Genomic DNA, 8,188 nt, shown 5'->3' with positions numbered 1-8,188 from the left:
AAACGAAAATTGTGCCTGTGTCCAAATATATATGGACCTAACTGTATGGCATAGGCCGCAGATGCATGCCCAGTGTGCGTCATTAGTGACTGAGGGCTGATCTCCTGGACTGACCATGCGCGGCACCAGCTTGACAAACTGCAGGGTGATGTCATGCACAAGGAGTCCACCGATGCATCCAACCATTCAAAATGCGAGCCTGGATGGATAAGGGCCCCAGTGATCCACCCATCCCAGAAAGCAGCCAAATAAACTGACTGCCCACAGAAAAACTGGCAGGCAGCCAGGGCGTGCTGGGAAGAGACGGACTGGGGCACCAATAAGGGTACAAAGAATCCCTCCAGTGGCAAGAGACAGGAACTGCACAATAATACATGTACATGGCAAAACATTGAAACAAACATAAAACCACTCGATAGGGCAAAGGTGGAAAGCAATTAAAACAATTCATAAATTATAATATTCACAAAAAAAAAAAATCGCATAGTTGAAATTATTAGTTACAGAGAATGGTAACATCAGCAAGGAATCGGCGTATCTAGGTGAGCAGGAATGTTCAATCTGAAATGTAGCCAAATCATATTCTCTAAGAGAGGAAAAGATAAGAAATCATGGCAAGTAACAGAGACTAGATAATAAGTCCCTATCACCCAACATAGTATACTAGGGCAGAATAACCCAATACACAATCTCCCCACCATTTTTTATAAAAGTGTAGGTTGTTGAAATAGCAGAGAATCATATTTATTTTTCACATCCCCCTGAAGAAAAACCCTCCAAGAAAACCCCAAAGATTCAGACTCAATGATTTACTAAGGCCAAAAACTTAAGTAAATCACTGAGTCCTGTGTATGAGGTAGTGCTCAAGTGTGCAATCCAGTGTGTTGCACACTGGGGTGGTAACTTGTTTCAATCCCCCCCCAGATGGATTCCTTCTAGGATCAAGAATTAGATCGGAGGAAATCCACTACCATGTATGTCCCTTATGTGTCCGACAAGGGGTAGATCAGGGTTTAATGTTTTCATACTTGCTTTGTGTCGATTGGCCCTTTTGCAAAATTCCAACTTGTTTTGCTTATATAGAAACTACCGCATTGGCATGTGTAAGGGATTAGCTCGGTGGTAGGTGTGGATGACCCCTTGGGGGGTGCGTTTTCCCAGAGAGGTAGCCGACAAGTGCTTGCAAACAAACAGTGTGGTTTATTAAATGGTGTTTTCTTCACCAGGCTGTATGCAGCAAAACATCCAAAATAAAATAAAACAGAAAATAAATCCTTGCCTCTGTGGGCGGCTACCTTCTCACAACTGGAACCTGCCTAAGTGTCTGTCTCCAACCTACCGTCGGGCAGACTTCCTTGTCCTACAGCGGACACTCAATAGTCCTTTTATAATAGCTTCACAGGGCAACACAGTCCTTTGTTTCTTTCACATCAGCAGTTCGTCTTCTCACCTTTGAGACGTATTCACCCTTGGTTACCGTCCCGGGCACACATCACTCCGGGGGGTCTTCTCCCAGGCCCACACATCCTGTCGGGAGGCACACGCTGACTGTCCTCCTGCTCCCAGCCCACATGGCTTCAGGACACAGCTTCTGGAGGCAGCAAACAATAGGAATTTCTCTGAACAAATTATAGAGCCTTAACTCCCTCATTCTGAACAGGTGAAGGCCTTTCAACTTCCTGCTGGCTAGCTCTGTAGCCAACACCCTAAATTAATTAATGGACTTTCTAAATCAGGTGGAAATGTATCTCCTTCCTGTGACTACATTCCCAGATTTAGCTGACTTCCTGTTACACATGTCAATAAATATAATACCCCAGCTGTCTTGCAATTGGCAAAATGTTTTGGTTTATAGAGCTTTTCATTTGGTAATAGAACGTTTTCCTTAGTGTTCATATACTGACACACAGTATCTCAGAAAAGTAAGTACCCCTCACATTTTTGTAAATATTTTATTATATCTTTTCATGTGACAACACTGAAGAAATGACACTTTGCTACAATGTAAAGTAGTGAATGTACAGCTTGTATAACAGTGTAAATTTGCTGTCCCCTTCAAAATAATTAAACACACAGCCATTAATGTCTAAACCACTGGCAACAAAAGTGAGAACACCCCTAAGCGGAAATGTCCAAATTGGGCCCAATTAGCCATTTTCCCTGGACTGCATGTGGTGTGAACTAGTCGTTAGGGCTCGTACACACCATATGTGCATTAAAACTGATGGAAACACAGACATCAGTTTACATTAGAGATAGGCTCACGCGTGTTTGGGATCCTGTGCAGCTGCAGACAGGGAAATGTCTCACTGCCATTGATTAGCCGTTTACAGTGTCAGCTTCCTGGTGGGATGGGGCAGGTTGGTTGGGACTAGGATCCCGAACCTGAGCCCATCTCCTCCAGTTTCGATGCGCGTCAGTTATGTGCCTTATTCACACCAATGTTGATGTTATGTCAGTTTTTTTTCTCATGCAGAAAAACTCTGCACGCGATACCAGTGTTGTGGTGTGAACAGAGCACAGAGAGAACATTTTTTTTATTTTTTTTGCCCTTGCAGAACGCGTGCAGAAAAAACTGACATCCCTGCACTATGGTGCAAACGAGGCCTTAAAGCAGAAGTAAACCCATTGATTTAACGGTTTCAGAAAAGGTACATTCCCAGCATGCCGGTGTTATGTCAATAAGTGACGCTCTGTAGGTATGGAACGCTCCCAAAGTGCGCATACGCATGAGACATACAATCTTCTGGGAATGCGTGCCATATGCTTGCTTTGCAACCATGTTATGTTGATATTGAACACTCTCAATAGGGCATGTGCAGCTACGAGTAGCATTTAAACAAAAGCCGCTGCTTTTTCTATATACAGTCAGGTCCATAAATATCTACACAATTCTAATCTTTTTGGCTCTATACACCACCACAATGGATTTGAAATTGAACACACAAGGTGTGCTTTAACTGCAGATGCTCAGCTTTAATTTGAGGGTATTTACATCCAAATCAGGTGAAAAGTGAGGGAGTTACAACAGTTTGTATATGTGCCTCCCACTTTTTAAGGGACCAAAAGTAATGGGACAATTGGCTGCTCAGCTGTTCCATGGCCAGGTGTGTGTTATTCCCTCATTATCCCATTTACAAGGAGCAGATAAAAGGTCCAGAGTTCATTTCAAGTGTGCTATATGCATTTGGAATATGTTGCTGTCAACTCTCAATATGAGACCCAAAGAGCTGTCACTATCAGTGAAGCAAGCCATCGTTAGGCTGAAAAAACAAAACAAACCCATCTGAGAGATAGCAAAAACATTAGGTGTGGTCAAATCAACTGTTTGGAACATCCTTAAAAAGAAAGAACGCACCGGTGAGCTCAGCAACACCAAAAGACCCAGAAGATCACGGAAAACAACTGTGGTGGATGACCGCAGAATTCTTTCCCTGGTGAAGAAAACACCCTTCACAACAGTTGGCCAGATCAAGAACACTCTCCAGGAGGTAGGTGTATGTGTGTCAAAGTCATCAATCAAGAAAAGACTTCACCAGAGTGAATACAGAGGGTTAACCACAAGATGTAAACCATTGATAAGCCTCAAAAACAGGAAGGCCAGATTAGAGTTTGCCAAACAACATCTAAAAGAGCCTTCACAGTCCTGGAACATCCTATGGACAACTTGTACCAGAGTGATGGGAAGAGAAGAGTATGGAGAAGGAAAGGATCTGCTCAAGTTCCAAAGCATACTACCTCATCAGTGAAGCATGGTGGTGGTAGTGTCATTGCGTGGGCATGTATGGCTGCCAATGGAACTGGTTCTCTTGTATTTATTGATGATGTGACTGCTGACAAAAGCAGCAGGATGAATTCTGAAGTGTTTCGGGCAATATTATCTGCTCATATTCAGCCAAATGCTTCAGAACTCATTGGACAGCGCTTCACAGTGCAAATGGACAATGATCGAAGCATACTGAGAAAGCAACCAAAGAGTTTTTTTAAGGGAAAGAAGTGGAATGTTATGTAATGGCCAAGTCAATCACCTGACCTGAATCCGATTGAGCATGCATTTCACTTGCTGGACAAAACTGAAGGGAAAATGCCCCAAGAACAAGCAGGAACTGAAGACAGTTGCAGTAGAGGCCCGGGAAAGCATCCCCAGGGATGAAACCCAGCGTCTGGTGATGTCTATGTGTTCCAGACTTCAGGCTGTAATTGACTGAAAAGGATTTGCAACCAAGTATTAAAAAGTGAAAGTTTGATTTATGATTGTTAATCTGTCCCATTACTTTTGGTCCCTTAAAAAGTGGGAGGAACATATACAAACTATTGTAATTCCTACACTGTTCACCTGATTTGGATGTAAATACCCTCAAATTAAAGCTGAAAGTCTGCAGTTAAAGTTTTATATTGACAGAACACCTTTCGCAAAGTGAGTGGAACTAGGGATAGATCGATTATCCGCAACACCGATATATAGGGGGCTGATATGCACTTTCCCCCGATATATCGGAATCGGCCCCTGGGGTTACCGATATTTCGGGAAAGTGCTGTACCTGAGTGATGCCTGCAGCTAGAGGCATCACCCGGTACTGGCGTCCATGTTTTGTAATGACAACTGATGTGGCTGAGAAGCCGCTCGGCTGTCATTACAAGGACAGCTGCCCCCACAGCTCGCACGGGTCTACTGTCCCACCGGGAGACCCGGGCATCCTACCTGCATGGCCACCAAAGAGAAGACCCCATAAAAGCTGCATTCGGGGTCTCCATGTAAAAAAAAAAAAAAACCTGGAAGTGATGTCATGACATCACTTCCAGGTACTTGGCGCAAAATGCCAAAAAGTGAAAGCATTCAAAACAGCCAAACTTGGCGTTTTGAATGCTTTTATGAGCAGAGGAGGGGTTTGGGGTCTTTTAGACCCCCAGATCACTCCATAACAGTACCTTTGAAAATAAATAAATAAAAAATGTTAAATGTTCGAAAATATCGGCCGATACCGATATCCGATGACCAAAATATCGGTATCGGCATTAAAAAAACAATATGGGTCAATCATTACGTGGAACACATACTGGAAGATTGTAAGTCTCACGCATAGTTTGCGAGCATCCCATACCTACAGAACGTCCTATATCGACATAACATTGGGATTGCTGTCACATTTGCTTGTGTCCTCAACCAAACTGACAAACCATCCAATGGCTGGTGTCATAACTGATCACATCTGCAGCACCATGGCAGTTGAAGATTAACTACTTCAATACTGCACAACCTTACCACCTTCCTGCCCAGGCCAATTTTCAGCTTTCAGTGCTGTCGCACTTTGAATGACAATTAGGCAGTCATACAACACTGCCCAAATGATTTTTTTTAGCATTTTCTTCACACAAATAGAGCTTTATTTTTGTGGTAAAGTTGCAAAGGCAGGTTTTTTTTATCTTGATGCATTCTATGCATTAGGATAAAAAGCCTTCTGTGTGCAGCAGCATCCCCGGCACCCCCTAATACTTACCTGAGCCCCATCTCTGGCCACGAGTCCCTCGGCCATCTGGGACTCTCTGTCCTGATTGGATGAGACACAGCAGCAGCGCCACTGATTCCCGTAGATGTCAAAGTCAGTTGGCCAATCAGGAGAGAGAGGAAAAGTGACTGAACTGCAGCTCCATGTCTAAATGGACACACGGAGCTGCAGCTCGGCTCGGGTGCCCCCAGAGCAAGCTGCTTGCAGTAGGGGGCACTCGATAGGAGGGAGGGGCCAGAAGCAGCAACGAGGGACCTGAGAAAAGGAGGATCCAGGCTGCCCTGTTCAAAACCAACTGCACAGGACAGGTAAGTATAACGCGTTTGATATTTATTTTTAAAAACTAGCCTTTTACAATCACCACTGTTTGTTTTTATTTTTTGCGGGGGAAAAAAAAACCCGAAAAAGTACCAACAATTGATATGCATCGCTGAAAGGCAGCACTGTATGGCATAACTGACGGCACAGACAAGTGCCACTGATGGGCACGTTTGGGGTTGCATTGTAATCCCTCTGAGGAGATGCCGCTTATCAGCTCTCCTCACCTCATACTCTCAGTGTGAGAGGAAAAGCTGCTAAATGGCACTTCCTTATTTACATGTGATCAGCTGTGATCCGACACAGCCAATCACATGGGCAAAGAGACGCGGCTCTTTGCTGGGATCAGGGTCACCTGGAACAGGGCGCACGATTGGGGCTTTACTGTCAGCCGCCATAGGACGTTGTCCCAGAAGGAGAGCCGCACCGCTCTGCCATCATTTGATGGCAGGCAGCAAACGGTTAAACAGAGCAAGATGGTAGCTTCATTGGCTGAAAATGATAGGAGGGTTTACTTCCACTGTAAAGCAGACAGTGAGGAGGCATCAAACGCCTCTGAAAAGCAATCCAAATGCAGAGCACTCTTCAGAGATGCTGCAGGTTAGACAATTTCAAAAATACCTGAAGGAGTTAAACTTGCTATAAGTAAGCCTGCAGAATTCCCCAGCCCGACTGCTCCTCGCCTCACCTTCCCCAGCCCTGGACTGCTCCTCGCCTCACCTTCCCCAGCCCTGGACTGCTCCTCGCCTCACCTTCCCCAGCCCCGACTGCTCCCTGCCTATCCCAGCTCCGACTGCTCCTCGCCTCACCTTCCCCAGCCCCGACTGCTCCCTGCCTATCCCAGCTCCGACTGCTCCTCGCCTCACCTTCCCCAGCCCCGACTGCTCCTCGCCTCACCTGCCCCAGCCCTGGACTGCTCCTCGCCTCACCTGCCCCAGCCCTGGACTGCTCCTCGCCTCACCTGCTCCAGCCCCGACTGCTCCTCGCGTCACCTTCCCCAGCCCAACTGCTCCTCGCCTCACCTTCCCCAGCCCCGACTGCTCCTCGCCTCACCTGCCCCAGCCCCGACTGCTCCTCGCCTCACCTGCCCCAGCCCCGACTGCTCCTCGCCTCACCTTCCCCAGCCCCGACTGCTCCTCGCCTCACCTGCCCCAGCCCAGACTGCTCCTCGCCTCACCTGCCCCAGCCCCGACTGCTCCTTGCCTCACCTGCCCCAGCCCCCACTGCTCCTCGACCCACCTGCCCCAGCCCTGACTGCTTCTCACCTCACCTGTCCCAGCCCTGACTGCTCCTCACCTCACCTGTCCCAGCCCTGACTGCTCCTCACCTCACCTGTCCCAGCCCTGACTTCTCCTCACCTGTCCCAGCCCTGACTTCTCCTCACCTGTCCCAGCCCTGACTGCTCCTCACCTGTCCCAGCCCTGACTGCTCCTCACCTGTCCCAGCCCTGACTTCTCCTCACCTGTCCCAGCCCTGATTGCTCCTCACCTGTCCCAGCCCTGACTTCTCCTCACCTGTCCCAGCCCTGACTGCTCCTCACCTGTCCCAGCCCTGACTGCTCCTCACCTCACCTGTCCCAGCCCTGACTTCTCCTCACCTGTCCCAGCCCTGACTTCTCCTCACCTGTCCCAGCCCTGACTGCTACTCACCTGTCCCAGCCCTGACTTCTACTCACCTGTCCCAGCCCTGACTTCTACTCACCTGTCCCAGCCCTGACTTCTACTCACCTGTCCCAGCCCTGACTTCTACTCACCTGTCCCAGCCCTGACTTCTACTCACCTGTCCCAGCCCTGACTTCTACTCACCTGTCCCAGCCCTGACTTCTACTCACCTGTCCCAGCCCTGACTTCTACTCACCTGTCCCAGCCCTGACTGCTCCTCACCTCACCTGTCCCAGCCTTGACTTCTCCTCACCTCACCTGTCCCAGCCCTGACTGCTCCTCACCTGTCCCAGCCCTGACTGCTCCTCACCTGTCCCAGCCCTGACTGCCCCTCACCTCACCTGTCCCAGCCTTGACTTCTCCTCACCTGTCCCAGCCCTGACTGCTCCTCACCTCACCTGTCCCAGCCCTGACTACTCCTCACCTCACCTGTCCCAGCCCTGACTGCTCCTCACCTCACCTGTCCCAGCCTTGACTTCTCCTCACCTCACCTGTCCCAGCCCTGACTTCTCCTCACCTGTCCCAGCCCTGACTGCTCCTCACCTGTCCCAGCCCTGACTGCTCCTCACCTGTCCCAGCCCTGACTTCTCCTCACCTGTCCCAGCCCTGACTTCTCCTCACCTGTCCCAGCCCTGACTTCTCCTCACCTGTCCCAGCCCTGACTTCTCCTCACCTGTCCCAGCCCTGGCTTCTCCTCACCTG

Source organism: Pelophylax lessonae, assembly GCF_965119305.1.
Source record: "Pelophylax lessonae genome assembly, chromosome: 4".
Taxonomy (NCBI): domain Eukaryota; kingdom Metazoa; phylum Chordata; class Amphibia; order Anura; family Ranidae; genus Pelophylax; species Pelophylax lessonae.
The sequence above is the reverse complement of the archived record's forward strand: the minus strand, read 5'-3'. Positions refer to the sequence as shown.